The sequence below is a fragment of the Pinus tabuliformis genome, chromosome 7 (assembly GCF_031772625.1).
Source record: "Pinus tabuliformis cultivar Carrire ecotype Pingquan chromosome 7, CPIR1, whole genome shotgun sequence".
In the NCBI taxonomy this organism is placed as follows: Eukaryota; Viridiplantae; Streptophyta; class Pinopsida; order Pinales; family Pinaceae; genus Pinus; species Pinus tabuliformis.
The window spans coordinates 1,844,218,462-1,844,243,002 of record NC_142293.1 but is presented as its reverse complement, the minus strand read 5'-3'; positions in this window follow the sequence as shown (position 1 = coordinate 1,844,243,002).

Sequence of the window (24,541 nt, the reverse complement as noted above, 5' to 3'; positions counted from 1 at the left end):
TACCGCTGAATATGTCAAAGACGCTCAGGATCCAACGAAACATTCTGATTCAGAGTTGAATTTAGGGAATATTTCTCGTACTATTCCCATTGATATTTCAGTGAAACCCAGAATCGAGGAAAACATTCATATAGGTGCCGCATGTACTGAAGAAGAAATCCAAACTTACAAGGCCCTATTCCAAGAATTCCGCGACGTGTTTGCCTGGTCTTACGAGGAAATGCCGGGAATTGATCCTGCCATTGTTATTCATGAAATAAAGACCTATCCGGATGCTAAACCCGTCCGGCAACGGTTGCGTCAAATTCACCCTCGAAAAGCGGCTGCGATTAAAGCAGAAGTCGAAAAGCTGTTGAAAGCAGGTTTCATTTATCCGATCCCGTTAACGGATTGGGTATCGAATATTGTTCCGGTCAACAAGAAACAAGGAACAATAAGAATCTGTATCGACTATAGGGATATAAATCGAGCTTGTCCAAAAGACAACTATCCTACGCCTTATATCGATCAAATTATTGATGATTGTGCCGGAAGTGAAATGTTTTCCTTCATGGATGGTTTTTCGGGCTATAATCAAATCAATATTCTACCTGCCGACCAACCAAAAACGGCATTCATTTGTCCATGGGGGACATTTGCTTATTGCAAGTTACCTTTTGGGCTTAAGAATGCTGGGGCCACTTTTCAACGGGCGATGTCTTATGCATTTCATGATATCAAGCACATTGTGCAACCCTATCTCGATGATTTGCCTGCTCATTCTTTACATCGAGCTGATCACCTTGTCCACCTACGAGCAATCTTTATGAGGTGTAGGCATTATCGAATTCGGTTGAATCCCCACAAGTGTGTTTTCTGTATAGAAACAGGTCGATTGCTGGGATTTGTTGTTTCAAAAGCCGGCATTCGCGTCGATCCCTCGAAAGTCGAGGCTATCATCAAATTGCCTCCTCCTTCGAGTTTGCGCCAACTCCAAAGTTTGCAAGGGAAAGCGAACTTTTTACGCCGATTCATCCCAAACTACGCTGAGGTCACTAAAGGTTTTACACGGTTGTTGAAACAGAATGCACAATTCTTTTGGGACGAGATTGCCCAACAATCTTTTGATGCACTTAAACACGCGTTGACCCATGCACCGTTATTGCATCCTCCCAACTACAACCAAGACTACCTCTTATACCTCGCAGCTTCGCATTCCACCATTGGAATGGTGTTAGTTCAAGAAGATGAATTCGGAGCGGAGCATGTGATATATTATCTTAGTAGGACCTTGAATCCAACTGAGCTAAAATATTCGCATGTGGAGAAATTGGCCCTGGCAGCCGTTCAAGCTGTCCAGCGTGCCAATTTGTCGTGGCGGAAAAAGTCGTTTGTGCGGACACAACTGACCTCCCTAGGAGTCTAAACTCTCTAGCGACAAACAAGACAAAATGGAGTGATCTTTCTCTAAATATACCTTTTAAAACATGAAAACTACAAGTGTTTAGGCTTACCTTATTCCAAAACGCGGTTGCTATAGTCCGTCCTTGCCGATCTGGATGAGCTCCTCCTTCAAGTCAATTCCTGCAACCACAAACAATCAAACAATTACCAAGCACTTGCATTTCATATAATAAAACATATATTCAACATGCAGACCAAGGAACACATGAAATAACTCATTAACACAAGCTATTGAGAAAAATAAACCAGTTTGTATTAATAACGAAACAAAGAAACTCTTACAACCTGGCCTTGGTGTTGTGCAAGTTCCTCCCAGGGTCCATCAAGGGTTTTCCTCTACTTTGACAAAGCTCAACCACTTCCAAGTAGAATCAAGCAAAGACAATCTCTCCTCACAAGGTTCTAAATGGGAGTCCTAATTCCTGCAGCATTTACCCAAAGAAAATGTATAGCTCCAACCTCTCCTCCCTCTGGCTCAATGTCTTTATTTATAGTGCTGTAAAGAGGTTATTCAGGTCCACCATCAATGGGATAATCCCCCTCTTTGGGTGGGATAGCTCCCTTATTGATGGGATAAGTTCCTCCTTAATAGAGATACATGAACCAACTGGAGGCGCATCCAATTCATCAAACCGACCTCTAGAAAGTTCTAGAAGTAACCACAAGTAACTTTTTAAGATGAAACTCGCGCATTTTTCCTTTTACAGAAGGACGCACCTGTCCCTTAACATACAGAGCGTCCAAGGACGCACCTTTTGTGAACATCATGAGCGTCCCCGCAGGTAAGGCTAGAGAGAACCTGCGACCCCAGAGATAAACATATTTTTGACAAGACTTTCTCTCTTCTTTGAGTTTGAGATGGATAGCAGAGGCATAAGACTTGCCTAAGAGGGTAGCATGACTGTTGATTTGAGCCATACTAACTGTAAGTGGTCATGGTGACATTTTTTAGTGTAACACTCCCCGGTAACGACACAAAAAAGTGATGAGTCTCGGTATTGCAACAAGAATGCTGCAACTCCCAAGGCTACCAACTTATCAACCTGGGGTTCATACAAACTTAAGAGGTATCGGCACTATATGTGCAATGTACAATGTGTCATTCCTTTGATGTCATGATATAATGGAGTGAACGTAATAAAATCAGATCCTAAACTAACTGCAAAAAATGAAATGCTCGAAATGGATACCTTAACCTATTGCAAGAAAGAAAATACAAGGAAAGAAATCTATTCTAATTGCATAAATTAAAGATAAATTTCAACCATTACATTTCAAAGAGTTTAGATCCATTAACATATTTTATTGGATGTGGCAATCAAGAAAATCATCGTTGTATTATCTAATTCATAAATTTGTCCATTAACCCAAATAGGTGAAATGTTTTGCGTGTAAAGAGGCAAGTCTTAAGCGGTCTTTAGTCTTCCCCAATAGTTGATTTAAAGCCTAGGGGTCTTGATTCAACCCTAAGGGACAATAACAAAGCTTCTTGAGCAAATTTGGGCAAGTATATACATGTTGGAAGGCTTCTACAGAGTTTCCTGTAGTTTACTACAGGAAACAATAGATTTTCTATAATGAGTTAGAATTCACCGAATGACCAACCAAATCAAATCCAAATTGGATGGGACAAATTTTGTTATTGACTAGGATGTCTTAGGTCTTGTTGCAACAGCTATAACCACCCTCCAAAACCTTGCCTTAGCTTCGTTTTGGAGCCTCCCTACCAACCATCATTAGCATCATTTCTTGCACTGACAAGTACTTATGCTTCAGTTGAGTCTCAGTGGCTTATCAGCTTGTGTTTGCTAGCTTGTTTGACTTCCACCCATAAGCTGACATCCCAAAACTTGGTCATTTTCTGGTTGTTGTGCTGACTTGGAAAATTGCACAGAACTGGAGGGGAACTAGCCTTCCTCTCCATAATTGCGCAGACCATCAAGGCAACCTGCTTCCCTCCAGAAATGCCAGACAAAGCAGGCAACCTTCATTCTGAAAAGTGCGCAGAGCATCCCATCACTGGGCTTGCTCTCAAAATTTGTGCAAATTTGGATGACAGCATGGGCTTCAGTCTAGAGATTGCATAGAGCCTAAGGGGTAGCCAGAGCCACTAAGCCTAGAAACAACGTAGAAATCACTCCAAGGCTTGCAGTATGTTGCATGTGTTCCTTAGTTGACTAGTTCCCTCCAGGACTCACCAATATTGCTTTTCATGCATGGGCTTCTTTTCCAAAAACAAAAACAAAAAAACAAAAAACATCCCTAGATTTTAGGGATCAATGTTTAGCAACTAGGGGTTACATGAAAAAGTCATTTCAGAAACCTCCCGCCAAGTGTCGTTTTTTCCAAGATTTGTGGCATGCGCGTCATAAGCCTCGATCTTATCAAAAATATTTATTTGACTCTTCAAGGCACATTCTTCACTTCGATCTTGGAGCTCTGGCATCCCACATCGCATCTAGGAGCATTCGCCACACTCAACTTAGCTTTTTTCGGGTAATTCTGCTTGTCATGTCTTTTGTTGTTTTTTTTTCATTAATTGTATTTCGATTTGTGTGAGTGTTTTTTGCTTGGTTTTTTTAAATGCTTGATGTTATTTTAATGCATGTTAGTTTGTAGAAGCATTGTTTTAGTTTTTCATTGCATCTCACTGTTATCACATGCATGACACTACTTCTACACTAACGGTTGTCGTTGCGGCGACTCGCTTCACACACTTACTTGTTTTCCCTTTTATTGAATCCTGCACTCATGGTTTTCATGCATATTCATTCACTCTTTTCTGCACTCAGCTTCGCACATGCATTCAGCCTTTCATGTTTTCAATCACCCATCGGCTGGTCTGGGCTGCCATGGCCCGGACCTTACCTTTCCTGACTTTCACTACACATTTATGAGAGTGAAGGCTTTGCCTTCCTCCTAGGTATTGTACAACGCCTGCCCAACACTAGTTTCCCAGGCTTTCTCTACGCAATTCTGAGAGGCAATGCCCCGTTGGCCCCCGAAATTGCGCAGATGCAATTTTTCGGGTTGCAGTCATTGCTGACTAAAACTACGCATTACGCAGTTTCAGTCCTTAGCAAGCCAAGATGGATTGTGCTCTATGCAATTTTAGCAGTCAGTTAGCCCATTGACAGTCCAGACTATGTTCTGCGTAGTTCTGGCAGTCAATCTCCCAGCCTCTCGGTGAAAATTGCGCAAATCTTCCAGTCAATCACCCAGGTGTGTTGCATGTTAGTCCTCAAGTTGCTTTTGGTTTTCAACTGACATTTTGCTTTCCATGAGTGTTGCTCTATCTCCAGGTATCACAGGTGTTCGTCTGTCTCTCAGCAGTACAGGTACAATGGCTTCTAAGAGAGCAGGGTCAAAGGACACCGTTGAGAGTGAAACTGGAGATGTAGTCGAGCAAGTGTCTATGAGCTTGCCCATCTATGAAGACACTAAGTTGTTAACATACAAGAAGATCAAGATGAAATGGCAGGACATCAATGACACCTTTTCAGGAACATTTGAGGAGAATCTGGAGGACCGCAGATTCTATGTCAACATACACAAGTCTGGCTTGTACCGAATTACATACAGGTATCCCACATTTCCATGCGCGGACATGATCCACTGGATTGTCTCACATACTGATCTAGAGACAATGGTGTTGAGAAGTGGTAGTGGAACAAAACTTTCTACCTTCAGGGCAAAGGACTTTCAGGAGATGTATCACTTGCTGTAGCTGGTGATCACAATGGATACACCCTTCACCAGACCCAGAAGCAGTGAAAACTCAAGAGACATCTTAAAGAGCTGAGAAAGAGTTGTTCAAGTTCAAGACAATACACAACCAAGTTTACAAGACAAGGATACTACGGAAGGCTTATCATCTCTCGGTCATCTTTGCATGCTGTTTATATGGCCAAGAGAGCACAGAAACCTTCCCGTAGAGTTGGGTGATTGTGTTGGATCAACTGGCGAATGAAGGAATAAATTTCAGTTGGTTCAACATGTTGGCTCTCAGGTTGAAGGAACAAGTGAAAAAATCTTGGCATCCGCCCAAGGGACAACAAGCAAATATTTTCATGTCCGCTTACATACTTGATGCAGTTTGTGCCCGTCAGCAATTCTGAGGCTTAGGTTGGCTATGTACACCTTTAGAAACCTCTGTGCACACTTATTGCAGGTTGTTCTCTGAATGTAGCTTTCGTGGAGTTATCATACATATATCATACCACTTCGTCACCCCGGTGTACAGGATGATCTTTGAGCAGGAGCCACCTTGCATGTTGTAGGAAGTGATGGAGGCATTGGTTGACATAGCATATTGGTATGCCTCACCCCTTGGCACCTTCATCTGGATGTATAGTGCGGAGAAGGCTCTGCATGTTTTATGACCAAGAAGTGTCATATCACATCTCGACAGGGTTGTCAACGAGAATGCACAGGAAGTAGAAGGCACCTTGGCCCACTCTTCCTTTCCGGATTAGGTTGTATGATATCCAGAATCTCAAGAATGTTGAGGCCGAGATGGAAGAATTCAAGAGGTTCACCTTCGACACCAGAATTTTCAATCCATATGACCTGCATTTCTTAGTGAAGGACCACTGTGTGAGAGTGCATCATCCTTGGATCCACAGGGTGCGTCAATGGCCTGAGGAAGACCCATGGAGATATTCTTATCACTTCTCCAGGCTCAATGAACCATTCAGAATAGTTTTAGAGTGGTTAGAATTGTAAAAGACAGTAGCATCTTAGAGAGCAGCATCATCAACAGCAGCAGAGGGTAGCAGACTTGCACTTGACAAAGGCAAGAGGAAGGTTGCTGACAGTGCAGAGGCGGAGCAAAGCTGTAAGTTCAAAGCAGATCCACTTGTGTTGAAAGCAACTTTTGAGATTGAGATGAAGAGGTAACAGGGAGGATTGCACAAAGGCAAAGAGAGAAACAAAAGCTGGAGGAAGCAGAAAAGGAGTTGCAGGAGTTGAAGCAGAAACTTAGGGAAGAAAAAGAGTTGTGTAGAAGAGAGAAGGAAGCGCAGCAGGAACAAGAATAGCAGGAGGCGCATCATGTACATATTGATGAAACTATGCCCATACAGGTCATTGATTCATTTGAACAACTGGCACATAGCAGAAAGGGTGAGAAGTCGCAGGATCAAGACTTTGCTCAAGAGATTGAACAGATGCTAGAGCAAATGGACACGAATATGGTTCAGCCTAAGCTAGATTAGGACATTCACCTCATACCTCAAAACCAAGAGGTCACCCCACAAGCTTCACCAGATTCGAAAGTAGAGCAAGTCCCAAGCAATCAAGGAGACACTGAAATCCTTGAGGACAACCCATAAGCAGATGTGCAAAACATATCTTTCGATGAGTCACAACACAGAGTTGTGCAGTTGCACAAAGTGCCCACCCCGGATGTCCATGTATCCCCTGTGAAGTTTGAAGAATGAGTGATCATGTCTGATGTGCGCAGAAATCCAGCTGCATTGGTCGATGCTACCAAATCATATGCCAAATCCATCAGCTCGAATGTTAGATTCTTGATAGCTAAGAATGAGCGCATGGCTAAGGAGCTACAAGCAGCCAAGCAGGGAGAGGAACAAGTTATAGCATCTGCTAGAGTAGAGTTTAGGAGAGAAATACTAAATGAAGTATCATCTCTTGAGATAGTCATGCAGAAGTTGTACTTCATGTTCGTCACAGTGCATAAGTCAGTTGTCCATCTTAATGGTTGGTAGCAGTGTTGTGCTAGGAGAGAAGGCATTTTGTCAAACATACACACTATTGTCAGTCACATGTAAATATGAACAATGATGTACAAAGGATCCCCATTGCACTTTCTAAAGATGATGAAGCCAAAGGCAGTGGAGTTGAAAGCACGCATCCAAAGTCAGATGCGGAACTATGAGGAACTACCGCAGCTCATCACCAGCTTACAAGCTTCACATGCACAGGTGTTCAGGAGCATGGATGCCATCGTGTGCACGCATACGATCCCGTCCATTAGCACGCTCACCGAGGAGAAGACAAAGAACCAATTCCGACTGGAGATAGACATGTACTTCGATCAGTTGATGTGCATAGTGTTATCAGGAAATCTATTGTATATGCAGAACTACTAGTCCCACTAAGGCTGGTAGCTACCTTAGAAACAAACAAACTAAAACCACTTTCGTTTTCCTTTATGAGAAGTAGATAAGAGGGGAAATAAGTAGACCAACCTCTATCTTGCGCTTGGTTCCTTGTTTGATTCCTCTCCCTTCTGATAGATCTTTGTCGCTCGCTTCCTTGTCTACCCAGCTTCAAAGAGCACCTGTAGAATCAAAGCAGCATAACACTATCCAAGAACAGAGATCTACTATCATAAACAATATAGGACCAGATATATATTGACCACACAAATGCATATATCATCAATCATACAAGAATGTGGAGGAAAACTCAAATAGCTTTATTAATAATCAAGAATAGAAAAGAGGATTACAACCAATTGTTCTAACCTAGCGTCATCCTCTCAGCAAGAAAGCCCTTCTTCACCTCATGAAAAGCTTAGATCACCGAACATTATGATGTTACACCAAGAAACCAGCAGCACTTCCTTACAAGATACAAAATTCCAGCCTCTGGATCTCTAGGATGAGGGATCCATATATAGATGTTTTCCACGGGGGTGAGTCAGCTTTTGAGATTTGATTAGTGTCCTCTCTCTGATAGTTCTTGATTCCACTTGGAGATTGAATGATCTCTTACTCATCCCTGGGCAAATGTAGAGAGGCAAGTGTCACAGGAGAAGTTTCTGGAAGATTCCATGATCTTCCACCTCGCAAATTGACTCTGCCATTTGTCCACTCTCGCCCATCGCACCCCATAGAAGGGCTTTTCAGTATGCATCGCACCTCCCGTGTGCATTTAGGTGGGATGCAACGCACTTTGACCATGGAGCAGGTGAGATGGTCCAATTTTGACCAGTTCTGAGTAGTTTTTCATGGAGAACTTCTGGGAGATGTTGTAATCAGTTTACCTTATACTTTTAGGGGTTGGAAAAACACTTTTAGGGACTTAGGAGCCCTTGGTTTATGGACATTTATGATTGGGATTGCAGTGCCCAAAAATTTTTATAACAATTTCCCCCTAAAGCATGAGGTCATTAATCTTTTGATGTCGGGTGAAATGCTTTATCGTGAGGATCCAAAGTTTTTTCGATCTAGAAGGCGACCTATAATAAGATACAATACAATACATTATCTTCATAATATTTTCATGATCTAGCTGAGGTGGGCATTCCCATGCTTAGCTTTATAAATTCATTTTCATGTACATAAGACAGACAATCTTCTATGTGCAGACTGATGATTCTGGTAGAGCCATCATCCCTTAGATTGGATGATTATCTGTGCAGCAATGATGTACATTTGATGTCTTTATTTTCCTGAATATATATCGCAGCCCGGATGGATGAAACTAGATCCGGGGTCTTCAATCTCGTTTGATCTTCACTCAAAGTACAAGTCAATCCATGTGAGAGATGTTCTGGAGTCGAACATGGAAAGACATCGCCTGATTACCAGCCAATGATGTAAGTTGTTAACAGGCGTGAGAGGAATCACCGATAATGATGATGACACTCAAGGTACTACAATACAATTCACGTGGTGTGAATAAGGGACTTGGCGTCGAACACCACGCAAAATCTTTCGGTCGAAGGCCATTGATGTAAACCTGTCGCCGGAAGTGAGAAACTTGCCATTGAGGCATGCAAGCTTCAAAGTACTGAAAGGGTTGTTCCTAGATCGACTTTCTGGATAATGAGCTGATGTCGACAAGAATCGATCCGTCATAGGAGGGCCTTAGTGAATCCCACATCAATGACACGGAACGAAGCAAATTATTTTAATGGAGGTGAAAATGATCTGATGACATAAGGTTCAGGGTGGCGGTCATGAAAGAATGGAGCGTAAATGTATTGCAGTGGATGTGACACAAGTGAATTCTCTGAGTGACTTCTCTTGAACATAGCGGCAACACTGACATGATGGATTGGTAGCGTTAACCCCAAATATGGATGGTGTGATGGACCAATGGTGATATGACGAGTGAACAGAACAACCCAACCCGACTCGGATGCAGAGTGAAAGTGTCATGTTCAAGATCGACTTGCTACCAACAAAGTTTCTTCAAGTTTTCTTGCCAATTTTTCCCCAATCATTGCTGACCAGTACCTCTTTATTTTTGTCAAGCTTGAGGAGGATAACATATGCTTGTTCTATAATTTTCCCTTTGGGCAAACCGATCGCTATGTTTTAATGAGCCTAGCGATAGTGAAACTCGTTCTTGTCTGTATGGACAAGTTTGTCGCTATTCGGTTTTAACGAGTTTAACGACAAAGATAACTCGGTCCTTTTCAATTTTAGAGAGTCTAAAAAGGGACGTAAAGAAAACTCCAATAATCCTTTTTCGTCATATAATCCCTTGAGTCCGAAAAAGTATAAAACAATACAAAAGGGATGAATTTTCGGTACTTTTAACGAGCCGAACAAAACAAGCGCTCGATCTTTTTGTGTAATAATCCCTCAGGTCCAAAAAGATTAAAATCTAAAGGAGGGAAACACTTTCAGCCACTTTAACATGCTGGAGAGGCCAATCGCTCGGCAATCTTTTCATATTTTACGATTCAGTTGAAAAGAGCTTAAAGGAGACTCGTTTTTTGAGGAACGAGTGATAAATTCAGGTAGCAGCTAATTCCAGGTAAGGTTTGGAATTTTCCAATCACGACAGTGTCACAAGGATGGCTAACAGGATCACTCTTCGCAGCTGTTCCTCAAAAAGGGTAAACAATCAAATGGAGGTGAATGATCGGCCAACAGAGTGGAGGTGATGATGAGAACACGACCAAGGCTTCAAAGGGCTGATAATAATACATTCACGATGGTTATTTACTGGAAATTGGTTCATTTTTTAATGAGCTTAAACTCTGGGGGAACATTTGCTCATTTCTTATGTTTATTTTTTAACGAGCTTGAATTCCGCGTTAAAACTGCTCGATCCAGTCGTATAATAAGGATGTCTCATTTAAAAAATGGCATTTTTTCAAAGCTTTGCCCCGCATCCTTTCTTTATGCAAGTTACGAAACGAGAAATCCTACGAGTTTAAAGGGTTAGAGGACCTACATATTTAAAAAAATAAATGTTCGCTCTTCGCTTGCATGCCAAAAGGTTTGCATGCCCCCGAGTATAGCGAAAAATTTCCAGGTTACCAAAGATTGTTCTATCCTCACTTTAGACAAAACACTTCCTCGGCGATATCTACCGAAATAAACAAAGGTGAGTGGTGCAACTAGCTCCACTCACATAAATTTGACGAAGGAATCTTATTCCAGTCTAATCTCATAAACTAGTCATATATCCTTCGCGGAAACCTACCCTATACCCAAGGTTTTCCTGTCGAAACAGGCCAGGGTGCATGCCCCCTGGGTTTCAGTCATGTCCTCCGAATCACTCGCGCTCATCAGGTGGACAGACTGGGGATTGATGAGACATTCCTTGCATGAAAAGACCATTCAGGGATGGTATTTGACTATTTGCTATGTGTGAACCGGGGAATGAAAGCTGGTCTACGAGCTTGACCACTCTTCCTTCATGCGGAAAACACATTACTCTAAAGAGTGAGGAGACAATGGCTCCCATGCAATAAATATAGTCGCGTCCAAGGAGTAGATTATAATCCAGGGGTCCTTGGATGACCATTACGTTCATGTGAACGGTTTTCCTTCTCAATGTTATCGGCACATTGGGAAGGATCCCTAACGATCGACTGGTTCTTTTGTCAAAGCTTGTTAGATTTCTCATCTCAGGCAAAAGCGATGGCGAACCAAGCGCTTTCCAAGAAGTTGAGGAAAGGATACTCACAGAAGCCCCTTCATCTATGATGGTATCGGCCATGACCATTCTATATATTTGAGCAATGATTCGAAATGGTATACTAGCCGGTAAACAGGGTCTGCCTAGTAGATTCTAATCAAAGGAAACAACTAGGTTGCTTGGAGGTGGGACCGAATAGACGGCCGGATATGACTCTGACAAACTTCCTTCCTACCGTAAAGGAACGGGTAGACTGCCCCCATGTTCATCGGAGTTTGTGCTTACGAAGATAATTTGAACGGTGTCATTCTTGTTCTCTCCGGTGACTGTATCATCTAAAGATGGACCTTCTGAAGGCAATACCGGGTCAACTGCCACCTCGACCTTTTGACTTTCGTCTGGTATGGATTTAGAGGGTTCATTTTCAATGATAGATGCTTCAGCCGACCACAATGGCGTGGACTCGGCAAGAGTTTCTTATATCCAGGAGGAAGCTGTAACGGTGAAACCGGACGGTCATCCAAAATTCTTTTAGCCTCATATAAGAAGGGACAACGGTGGACAGTGTGATCCCTTCACACAGTTTACAAGGAAATTTACATTTTCCTTTTTGTCCAGAGGCTTCACTTTCACTACTTGGTGGTGTATTTTCAACATGATCGTCAGAGGTTGATGATACCAGATTGTGCAAACGAGGAGACCAGTCCCTTAGGATCCAAGGGATGCAAGGACAATCTCGGTGATAGTGGTCTCCTTTGCAAATGACACATGGCGATTTAGGCCTAGATGGTGCAGTGTGTGGATTTTTGCTAGACGATGCCTGGTTGCTCCTTTTCACCTTCGGCTCCTTCTTCTTCTTCTCTATCTTCTTCTTCTCCTTCTTCTTCTCGGTTACTTGATTTTTGGCTTTACCAGCTTCATCAAGTGAAGAGGAAGGAGGAGAGGGAGAATCGGACGAAGTAGAAGGTTGGGGGGTAACTCTGGTATCGTTTAGTTGCTGATTTTATTGTTTAGGAATCACGGTGTTCTGAACGACAGAGGTCGAGAAGAGCCATATGGGCAAGCCGATTGTCAATCCGGGAAGCGACAATGTGGCCATATGGGGTGCACCAACATCTCCCCAAGAGGAGAAAGGACTAGGATTTCCTCCAAGGGGAAATCCTTGGTTGGTAGACTCCATTTTTCTCAACCTAAGACCAACGTAGGAAAGGTAATGTTTATTCTGATTAAAATAAATTTTAAACGCTTTGACACAACTTGTTTTTTCAATTTTTAAGAGTCAAGAAAAAACAAAAGATGACTCTAGTCGCCTTCGATTTTTAATGAGCTTGAAGTGACAAGTGCTCAGATGGACCTTTTCCTTTAAGGAGTCTGAAAAGGAACGAAAGAGACTACTCTGGAAATCTAGACAGAGGGATTACCAAACCAATCGCAAAACTGCAGAATACTTTTTATGGTACGGCAGTCAATCTTCCCGAATGTTGTGTTAAGTGCATTGCGATCGATAGGGTGGCAGACACGGCTTCCTATGGATAAAGGATAAAGCCTATTGTGGTCTCCCAATATATACTCGACGGTACGTGGGAGCACAAGTCCGTACTGGCACTTATCATCTCAAAGTGAAGGAATCACCCAACCAGCAATGAAAACAACAGTTACCAGGCTTTACGACGCCGGAATACGTCTCTAGCCTAGACTTCTAAATGTTGTGCGTTAGGTTCCAAAGCATTTTTAGATTCATTAAATTTATTTTACAATTGATCTTGCTTAAGAAATTTGCCTTTCAGGTTCACCGCGTGATGTAGATATACAATTCCTAAAATGCAATCTAAGATGATAAACAATTGTTTAATCTTCTTTTTGCAATGAAAATCCTAGCTACTAACGAAAGAGAGATGATATTCTTTCAACATAGAGCAGAGAGCACACATTATATGCACTGTCCTAAATCAAACCAAGAAACAGTCTAAATGCAAATGCACATGCATGTATTTGTTTTCAGCCTTCTTAATGTGTGAATGATAAAAAGAAAGCTAAGTGCAAATCTGAATTATTTTTCAAAGCGACATTACCAACAAGTTTATTTTTAAGACAAAATGAAGACAATGACGACACTTTGCGATTTTGAATTGAAAACTTGCTTTCGACACTTGAAAAACTACTAATCCAAATCAAATACAAGAGTAACAGTGTAATCGACTACCAAGAACAATCAGATTCTCTTCTATGACTGAAAATGACACTTGCGACACTTCCAAATCAAGAAACGACAGTTCAATTACGCTACTTCTTTGTAAAAGAGAACTGAAAATGGCTCAAAATACATAAAAACATTTACAGTTCTTTGCACAATAGAAGCAGAATAATGGTAAGGAAGGGGGTTCCAACAGAGGTATACTGACTACAGAGAGCAAAACTCCTAAATAGAGTTGAAAAGAGTGAACACAGAAACCAAAATCTAAGAGCAGAAGAGGTCTTGTCTGATCAGCGCACCTGTAACACAGGGAAAGTGAGATGCAGCGCACCTACTACACACGGGAAGTGCGAAGCATCCAGATTCCACAGAAGAGATAGTGCGATGGTCCAGGGACGAGACTTCAACTGGGTTCCGGGTCACAGTTTACAGCTCAGTTCAGGGATTTAGGCCAAGCAAGTGGTAATTAGTAAATAAATCACAGGGGTAGATCTAAAGAGGTTACTAGAGCCACCAAAAGGGCAATTAGAGAGCTTGTAAATCGATTGTTCAGTTCATAAACAAAACCCGGAGATAGACTGAAGCAGCATTGATCTACTTTTCACTTGCATAGCAAATGCAATTCGAAGGCTAGCTGGCTTAACTTCAGGCTCCGTCTGTAAGTTTATAAAGCAAACAAATATAGACAAACAAACAATCTATTCGCTCCCCAGTGGAGTCGGCATTTTGTTATCGGGAAATCTAGTGTCTATGCAGAGCTACTAGTCCCACTAAGGCTGGTTTCTACCTTAGAAACAAACAAACTAAAACCACTTTCATTTTCCTTTATGAGAAGTAGATAAGAGGGGAAAGAAGGAGACCAACCTCTATCTTGCACTTGGTTCCTTGTTTTATTCCTCTCCCTTCTGATAGATCTTTGCCGCTCGCTTCCTCATCTACCCAGCTTCAAAGAGCACCTGTAGAATCAAAGCAGCATAACACTATCCAAGAACATAGATCTACTATCATAAACAATATAGGACTAGATATATATTGACCACACAAATGCATATATCATCAATCATACAAGAATGTGGAGGAAAACTCAAATAGCTTTATTAATAATCAAGAATAGCAAAGAGGATTACAACCAATTGTTCTGACCCAGCGTCATCCTCTCAGCAAGAAAGCCCTTCTTCACCTCATGAAAAGCTTAGATCACCCAACACTATGATGTTACACCAAGAAACCAGCAGCACTTCCTTACAAGATACAAAATTCCAGCCTCTGGATCTCTGGGATGAGGGATCCATATATAGATGTTTGCCAAGGGGGTGAGTCAGCTTTTGAGATTTGATTAGTGTCCTCTCTTTGATAGTTCTTGATTCCACTTGGAGATTGATGATCTCTTACTCATCTCTGGGCGAATGCAGAGAGGCAAGTGTCACAAGAGAAGTTTTTGGAAGATTCCATGATCTTCCACCTCGCAAATTGACTATGCCATTTGTCCACTCTCGCCCATCGCACCCCATAGAAGGGCTTTTCAATATGCATCGCACCTCCCGTGTGCATTTAGGTGGGATGCATCGCACTTTGACCATGGAGCAGGTGAGATGGTCCAATTTTGACCAGTTCTGAGTATTTTTTTATGGAGAACTTCTGGGAGATGCTGTAATCAGTTGACCTTGTTCTTTTAGGGGTTGGAACAACACTTTTAGGGACTTAGGAGCCCTTGGTTTATGGACATTTATGATTGGGATTGCAGTGCCCAAAAATGTCTATAACACATAACCACCATTGCAGACTTGTAGATGAGCGCAGACACTATGCACCAATATTTTGTTTGTGTGGCTGCACTCAAGACCATGATGTGCATGTTATCCGACGAGTTGCACAGAGGTGCCAAATCAGTGTACCTGGATGCAACAGAGGCAAGAGTTCTCTTTCAGAAGGATATCACCACAGAGTACGCATACACCATAATAGACTACCAAGCTTGGCATCAATTTGCCACTGTCGATCATCGAGAGGATGTTGAAGAGTTAGTCTTCCCACAGCTGTTCGAGTCTTAGTGATTTATTGCATGCCTTACTCAAGCCTATTTTGTCTCACATGGGTACATGTGCAGATTGTAATGTAAACATGTTGTAAAAGTGAAAGACCAAATGTCAATAATAGAATGTAACAGTCATGTGTAAGTTGAAGAGTCATGAGGGTAGGTGAAGAGTCACAAAGGGGAATGTCAAGGGCCACCCCACCCTTTGCTATTTATAGTACCTCATAACTCATTGTACGGGCTTTTGGGAGCCAATCTTCCTATAGGATAACTTAGTGAAAGCTTGGAGTGTATTGTAACGAGCCTTGGCTTCTCCACAGTGTAGAGGTAGTACATCTCTTTGGAGGAGCAAGTGGCAGTGACTGTAATGTTCCGCTATCTGGGCTAGTGGAAGTCATGGTTGTATGTATGATTGGATCTTTCACTCTTTTAATATAACAAAGCCAACACATTTCATGCATATGTTGTTATTTTAGTTTGGTTATCCTGGTTACTTTAATGATGTATGTAATTGTAATTTATGCATGTATGTATGGACTATTCCATATTTGTTTGTATGAATCTTATCGAAGTGTGTTATTGATATAATCCATCACTTTGGATCGTTGGTTATCCTAATTTCCATCTTGTGATGTCTTTTTACTCATGTGTCCCCTTTCAAGCTGCATGTTATCACAGGTTTCCAAGGGGCACACTCATCCCCCTTTCCATGTGTTAGATCCTTTCATTCAACTTCCTTGACTTGCTACAAGGTCACACCCTTGCTACCTACAAGGGCATCTTACTTACCTCTGTGCGCCACTACAGTCAAGGTGATATTGTACTATCCACTGCTAGGACTCCTACTCCAAACGGTCTAAGGTCTAGTTGGGACTTCTTTCCGAGGAGATCCCATGACATGTTGATGGGTCCAACACCATCAAAAATTCTATATTCCAAGTGGAATCACTCAAAAAGACCTATGTTAACCCATGCTAAAAAAATGGCAGAAAAATACTAGTCTAAAATCTAGAAATTCGAGAACTAGTGAGCTAGTAAATCTATCAAAATCCTAACCTAATCAAGTAAAAATGCAATGGGGTAATTTTTGTTATTAACTAGAATGCTTTTTTTATCTAATTCAAGTGTTATCAACTCGATTGAAGATCATTAGCATGCTATAAAAAATAGCAGAAATTTACTATTATTTGCCACAAGGGACTTCCAGAAATCTAGATTTGGGAATAAGAAAACTAATCCAAGTACCTCAATGACTAATATGACCTTCCAAATTTGTTCCAATAATGAAATTATGTTTTTGATCCTACAAAATAACTTAATTCAACCATTTAACCCTATCTCACAACAAGAAATCATTAATACTAAATGCAGAAATAGAAAAAAAGACAAGAACAAGAGATGCATGTGAATAAGAAGTGAAAAGAAGAAAAGTAAATGTTACAAAAGGGATCTAAGGCTCCTGGGATAGCCAAGCCCAAGGAAACTCAAATTCCTATGAAGGAGACCAAGGTTTAGAAGCTGAACATGACACCAATCTTCATTATTTCCATCAATACAATTACATCCCTGCAGAAAATGAAAGTGGAGCTGCAAAAATACGAGTTCTCTCCACAAGAATACTAATAAAAAAATCAACTCCTAGAGGAAAATTCGAGTTGGTACTTTATACAAAATGATTAGGAATCATTCCCCATGAAATGAGGAAGATTTCCCCACCAAAATTCCTTGATAAGTGGATCTGGTTCCCAATACTAGGAATCTACATTAAATGGCAGGGAACACATTCCTAGATTTTCTCAATCATTGGATCTCCACAATTTGTCCCAAAATTCCATAATATGTTGTTGATTTATTATTTAATATTGATCCTCTTGTAGTAGGGAGAAATTCCCTAAATTATCTCCTCCTCCATATCTTCATAATATACCCAATATTCTCACAATATTCGACAAAAATAAATAATATTACGCACAAATATGCAATTATCCATAAACCTTTCTAATGAACATATTAAAGTTAAAAGTACATCATCTAATGAAAAAATAGAGGTTTAATTTGTTAAAGGATGGTTAGATGGGCTTTAATTTATGTCTAATTAGAGGCATGGGCCTTAATTTATGTCTAATTTAGAGGCCCATCAGTATGTTTAGTCTTGGAATGAAATGTTGAGTTATTGGCAAGATGAATGGCACTTTGTCTATCACTGTATAACTTGTCCATCTCCTGCTTCTTACCCATCTCATCCATAAATCTTTGTAACCAAATCATTTCTTTACTAGCCTTTGTAGCAACAAAATACTCTGCTTCCGTTGTTGAAAGTGCAACAATGTTTTGCAACTTTGAAACCCAACTGATTGTTGTTCCACCTATAGTAAACACATACCCCATGTTTCTCCTCTAGTTATCTCTTCCACCTGCCATATCTACATCAACATATCCCCGTAAATCAATGTTTGAACCACCAAACCAAAATGATTTATTTGTGGTACCCCTCAAATACCTAAGAATCCACTTCACTACCTTCCAATGCTCTTTTCCTAGATTGTTTAATTACCTGCTTACTACTCCCACTGCATGTGCAATATCAGTCCTTGTGCAGACCATTCCATACATTAAGCTTCCATTTGCTTATGCATATGGAACTTTACACATATAATCGATATCTTCCTATGTCTTGGGACAGATCTCCTTACTGTTAGAAAATTATATATTACAGAGCAATGGAACACATAAAATATTGTAGAAATATAAACACAGAAAATGCATAAAACAAGAGAGACATAGATATATGTGGTTCACCTAGTTTGGGCTACGTCCATGGAGAAACAGCCAGTCCTTCTTTTAGTATATTATCCAGCAAACTGAAGAGATAAAACCTATAGCAGATCTATTGTAACCCCCTTTTCGCTCTCAATATCCTCTCTCTTCCTCACTCAGAATCCAAAAATATATATAGACACAATACAATTCTCTCATATATAGTGAGGGGTTTCCTTCTAGGGCAAAAAACCCTAAATTAAACATAACTTCTACCGTCAGATCATCCACCTAATAAACATCCCAGATTGACTAGAAATTACTAGACTTTTACAAGGCAATTTTACATCTATTTTTAGCTTCGGGGGCGCTGCCCCTGAACCCCCGCCAGGGGACCGCTAGCCCCCGGACCCCCGCGGGGGGACAAGTCCCCTCCACTTGGAGGGGTGCACAGTCTTCCTGGGGTATACATCCGGCTGAAACCTTTGAATACAGAAGATAATCAGGCTCCACACCCAATAATCTCCCACTTGGAGACTGATTATAGCAACTCCAACGCTGCTTCATTTGCTAGACAATGACTCCACTTTGGACCTGGTTGTTTCTCATCTTCTTCATCATACTTGAAGACCAATTGAAATTGAGCAGATTCTCAGTTTCTCCCTGGTTACAACTTTTGTTAACATATCTATAGGATTTTGGCTAGTGTGTATCTTTTCCAGCTTCAACTGTCCATCTTCCAATGCTAACCGTATGAAATGGTACTTGAGCTATATATGTTTAGTCTTGGAATGAAATGCAGAGTTATTTGCAAGATGTATGGCACTCTGGCTGTCACTGTGTAACCTGCCCAACTCCTGCTTCTTACCTAGTTCATCCAGAAACCTTTGTAACCAAATCATTTCTTTACTAGCCTCTGTAGCAGCAACATACTCTGCTTCTGTTGTTGAGAGTGCAACAACACTTTGTAGTTTTGAGACCCAACTGACAGTTGTTCCACCTACAGTAAACACATACCCTATTGTGCTCCTCCTATTATCTCTATCACCTGCCATATCTACATCAACATATCCATGTAGAGAAATGTTTGAACCACCAAAGCATAATGCTTGATCTGTGGTACCTCTCAAATACCTGAGAATCCACTTCACTGCCATCCAATGTTCTTTTCTTGGATTGTTCATGTACCTACTTACAACTCCCACTTCATGTGCAATATCAGGCCTTGTGCAGATCATTGCATACATTAAGCTTCTAACTGCTAATGCATATGGAACTTTAAACATATGAGCCATTTATTCTTGAGTCTTGGGACACGCCTCCTTACTTAATTTGAAATGGCTAGCCAAAGGTATAATAACTGGTTTTGCATTCTGCATATTAAACCTTTTCAACACCTTTTCTATGTACTCACTTTGAGACAATGTTAATTTGCGATTCTTCCCGTCTCTAGTTATTCTCATACCGAGGATTTGTTTTGCAGCACCCAAATCCTTCATTTCAAATGAGTTTACCAATTTCCTTTTGAGCACATTTATTTCCTGCATGTTAGAACCTGTAACAAGCATGTCATCTACATACAATAACAATATAATATAGCTGCCATCATTTTGCCTTTTGAGATAAACACAATGATCAGAGTGACATCTAATATAACCTTATTCAGACATAAACCTGTCAAATTTTAGATACCACTGCCTTGGAGCCTGTTTTAAGCCATACAACCTCTTCTTCATATATATCTCTTCCTCCAAATCCCCATGGAGAAAGGTTGTCTTTACATCTAACTGCTTAAGATGCAAATCTTCAACTGCTACTAGACTTAAAATAGTTTTGATTGAAGTCATTTTAACAACAGGAGAAAATATCTCATCAAAATTTATACCCTTTTTCTGTGCAAACCCTTTCACCACAAGTCTAGCTTTATACCTTTTTCTACATCCATCTTCTTCCTTCAACTTGTAAACCCATTTATTCTGCAATTCTGTTTTAGCTGCAGGCAACCTGACTAAGTCCCAAGTCTGGTTATGTGCTAAGGAGTCCATCTCTTCTTTCATGGCTTGCTCCCACTTCTTCATGGTTTCTACCTGCACTGCTTCTTCATAACATTCTGGTTTACCAGAATCAGTCAACAATACATAATATAATGAAGGAGAGTATCTTTCAGGGGGTCTACTTATCCTGGTAGATCTTCTAACACCACTTTCAGGTGTTTGAGGTGATTTTTGCTGTTGTGGTTGTTGTTCTAGCTATTGATCATTATGATTTTCAGGCACCATCACTTTTTCTGTGATCTCGTCAAGCACTGTGTATTCTTTGTTTTCTTTTTCCTGTTTCTTTTCCTACAACTGATTCTTATACAAGACCTTTTCATTGAATATTACATCTCTGCTCCTAATGATTTTTTTATTTTCATAATCATATAAGCGATAACCAAAATCATTAACACCATATCCAATAAAGGTACATTTCTTTGATTTTTCCTCAAGCTTTGTTCTATTTTCTTTATTAATGTGGACAAAGGCTTCACAACCAAAAGTTTTTAAAAATGAGTAGTTTACCTTTTTACCTATCCATGCCTCCTCTGGAATACCACCATCCAAGGAACTTGAAGGCCCCCTGTTTATTAGATAAATAGCAGTGTCTACAGCATCTGCCCAAAATTGTAAAGGAAATCTTGCATGCAATATCATGCACCTTGCACGTTCCATGATTGTCCTGTTCATCCTTTCTTACACACCATTTTCTTGTGGTGTTCTTGGAACTGTCTTCTCTCTGCGAATTCCTTTCTCTGAACAGTACCTATCAAGCTCTTTGTTGCAATATTCACCTCCATTATCTGATCTGAGACACTTCACTTTTCCCTGTCTCATTTTCAACCAAAGCTTTCCATTTCTTGAAAGTATCAAATACATCAGATCTATTTCGAATACAATAAATCCAAGTTTTTATGGTTGCATCATCAATAAAAGTAACATAATAATAAGAGCCACCAAGAGATGATACCTGAGCAGGTCCCCATACATCTATATGCACAAGCTCTAATTTTTTGATCTTCTTTTCTTTCCCAACTCTAAGGAATCTGACTCTCTTCTATTTTCCATAAACACAATTCTCACAGAAGTCCAAATCAACATTCTTCAAACCCAGCAACAAATTCCTTGAGTGAAGAATCTTCATCCCCTTCTTACTCATGTGTCCGAGCCTATGATGCCATAATGTTGCATATGCTCCTTTCGAAGTTAAAGCATTAACAGAGTTAGAAATACCATTGCATAAATACAATGTACCAACCTTTTCGCCTTTTGCTATTACCAGGGCTCCTTTGGTGATCTTCCAAGCTTTATCTGTGAAAGTTGTCACACAACCTTCACCGCCTAACTGCCCTGTTGAAATTAGATTTTTCTTCAGATTTGGAACATGCCTTACCTCCTTTAGTAGCCATTGGTTTCCATTCTACTGTTTTACAAGAACCTTACCCATTCCAACAATTTTACAGGGTTTATCATCACCCAAACGGACTTGTCCAAAATATCCTTCAACATAGTCATGAAAATATTTCTTTTTAGGTGTGGCATGGAATGAGGCCCCTGAATCTACCACCCAGGAATCAGTAATACTTTAAAAAGAAAGAATCAAAGCATCTTGTAACACCTCACCTATCACATTTTCTTCATGATTGTTTTCTTGTTGTGCATCTCCTTCTTTTCCCTTCTGAGATCTACAGTCTTTCTTTGGGTGTCCTTTCTTTCCGCATTTCCAGCACACTATCCCCGATCTGGACTTGAATCTGTCTTTCCTTTATTTACTGTGATATCCTGAGCTCTTTCCTCTTTCGATTTTTCTTCCCCTAGACTCTGCACTCAAAGCATTACCTAATGTCTCACCAGAGTTTTTCCGTCACATTTCCTAGCTAAGGATTGCACCGACAACATCATCAAACTTTAAATTACTAGATCCAGAAACAAAGTTACTAATGGCCATAACTAAACCATTCCAACTTTCTGGCAATGAGCACAGAAATAACAGAGCCCTAACTTCATCATCAAAATTTACCCCTACAGAAATTAACTGACTTGTAACTATATTAAAATCATTTAAATGGCCTGCAACAGATCCACCTTCTGACATCTTCATATTAAATAAACGCTTCATAAGAAATACCTTATTTGAGACTGAGGGTTTTTCATATAGTTTGTCCAATCCCGACATTAAACCATGTGTTGTCATTTCCTTTGAAATATTAAACGCTACCAACGCCTCTAGGCACAACCGTATTGTTCCAAGTGCCTTTCTATCGAGAATATCCCATTCTATGTCTGTCATACTCATTGGCTTCTTTGTATTTCCACTCAATGGTAGTTACAGATCTCTCTGATACAGATAATCTTCCATCTACATCTTCCACAGCTAATAGTTTTGGCCGTTGAACAGCTGGTAGTTTTGGCCGTTGAATTTTTCGACCCTAAAGCTACCATCTTCCGCCATTGCTTCCACTCAAACCAGGAACCCTTCTCTCCTGCGAGTTTATCAGCCAAATAGACCTTCATCTCTAATACCAGTTGTTATAAAATTATATATTAAAGAGCAATGGAACACACAAAATATTGCAGAAATATAAACATAGAAAACGTATAAAACAAGAGAGACATAGATATACGTGGTTCACCCAGTTTGGGCTACATCCATGGAGAAACAACCAATTCTTATTTTATTATATTATCTAGCAAACTGAAGAGATACAACATACAGTAGATCCGTTGTAACACCCTTTTCACTCTCAATCTCCTCTCTCTTCCTCACTCAGAATCTAGATATATATAGACACAATACAATTCCCTCATATATAGTGAGGGGTTGCCTTCTAGGGCAAAAAACCCTAAATTAAACATAACTTCTACCATCAGATCATCTGCCTAATGAACGGCCCAGATTGACTAGAAATTACTAGACTTTTACAAAGAAATTTTACATCTATTTTTAGCTTAGGGAGCGCTGCCCCCGAACCCCCGCCAGGGGATCGCTGGCCCCTGGACCCTCGCGGGGGGGACAAGTCCCCCCCGAACCCCCTTGCGTGGAGGGGTGTACAGTCTTCCTGGGGTATACATCCAGCTGAAACCTTTGAATACAGAGGATAATCAAGCTCCACACACAACACTTACTTAGTTTGAAATGGCTATCCAACAGTGTACTAACTGGTTTTTCATTCTGCATATTAAATCTTTCCAACACCTTCTCTATGTACTCACTTTGAGACAATGTTAATTTAGGATTTTTCCTATCCCTATTTATCCTCATACCAAGGATTTGTTTTGCAGCACCCAAATCCTTCATTGTAAATGAATTTTCCAATTTTCCTTTGAGCATATTTATTTCATGTATGTTAGACCCTGCAACAGTCATGTCATCTACATACAATAACAATATAATATTGTTGTCATCATTTTCCTTTTTAAGATAAACACATTGATCAGAATGACATCTAGTATAACCTTGTTCAGACATAAACTTGTCAAATTTTAGATACCATTGCCTTGGAGCTTTTTCTAGGCCATACAAGCTCTTCTTCAACTTGCACACTAATTTCTCATTCCCTTTACCTCATACCCTTATTCTTGCTACATATATATTTCTTCCTCCAAATCCCCAATGAGAAAGATTGTCTTTACATCTAACTTCTCAATATGAAAATCTTATGCTGCCTCTAGACTTAAAATAGTTCTGATTGAAGTCATTTTAACAATAGGAGAAAAACAATCATCAAAGTCTATACCTTTCTTTTGTGCAAACCCCTTCACCACAAGTCTAGCCTTATACTTATATTTACCTCCATCTTCTTCCTTCAACCTGTAAACCTATTTATTTTGCAAAGTTATTTTACCAGTAGGAAAATTGTCTAAGTCCCAAGTTTGGTTCTGCATCAATGAGTCTGTCTCTTCTTCCATGGCTTGCTCCAACTTTTTCCCCATTTATACCTACATTACTTCTTCATATCGTTCTGGTTCACCAGAATTAGTCAACAACACATAATATTTTGAAGGAGAGTATCGCTCAGGGGGTCTACTTATCCTGGTAGATATTCTAACACCATTTTCAGGTGTTTGAGGTACCTGTTGCTATTGGGGTTGTTGTTGTCGTTGTGGCTACTAATCATTATGAATTTCAGGCACCTTTACTTTTTTTGTGACCTCATCAAGCACTGTGTATTCTTTGTTTTCTTTTTCCTCTTTCTTTCCTTGCATCTGATTCTTATACAACACCAT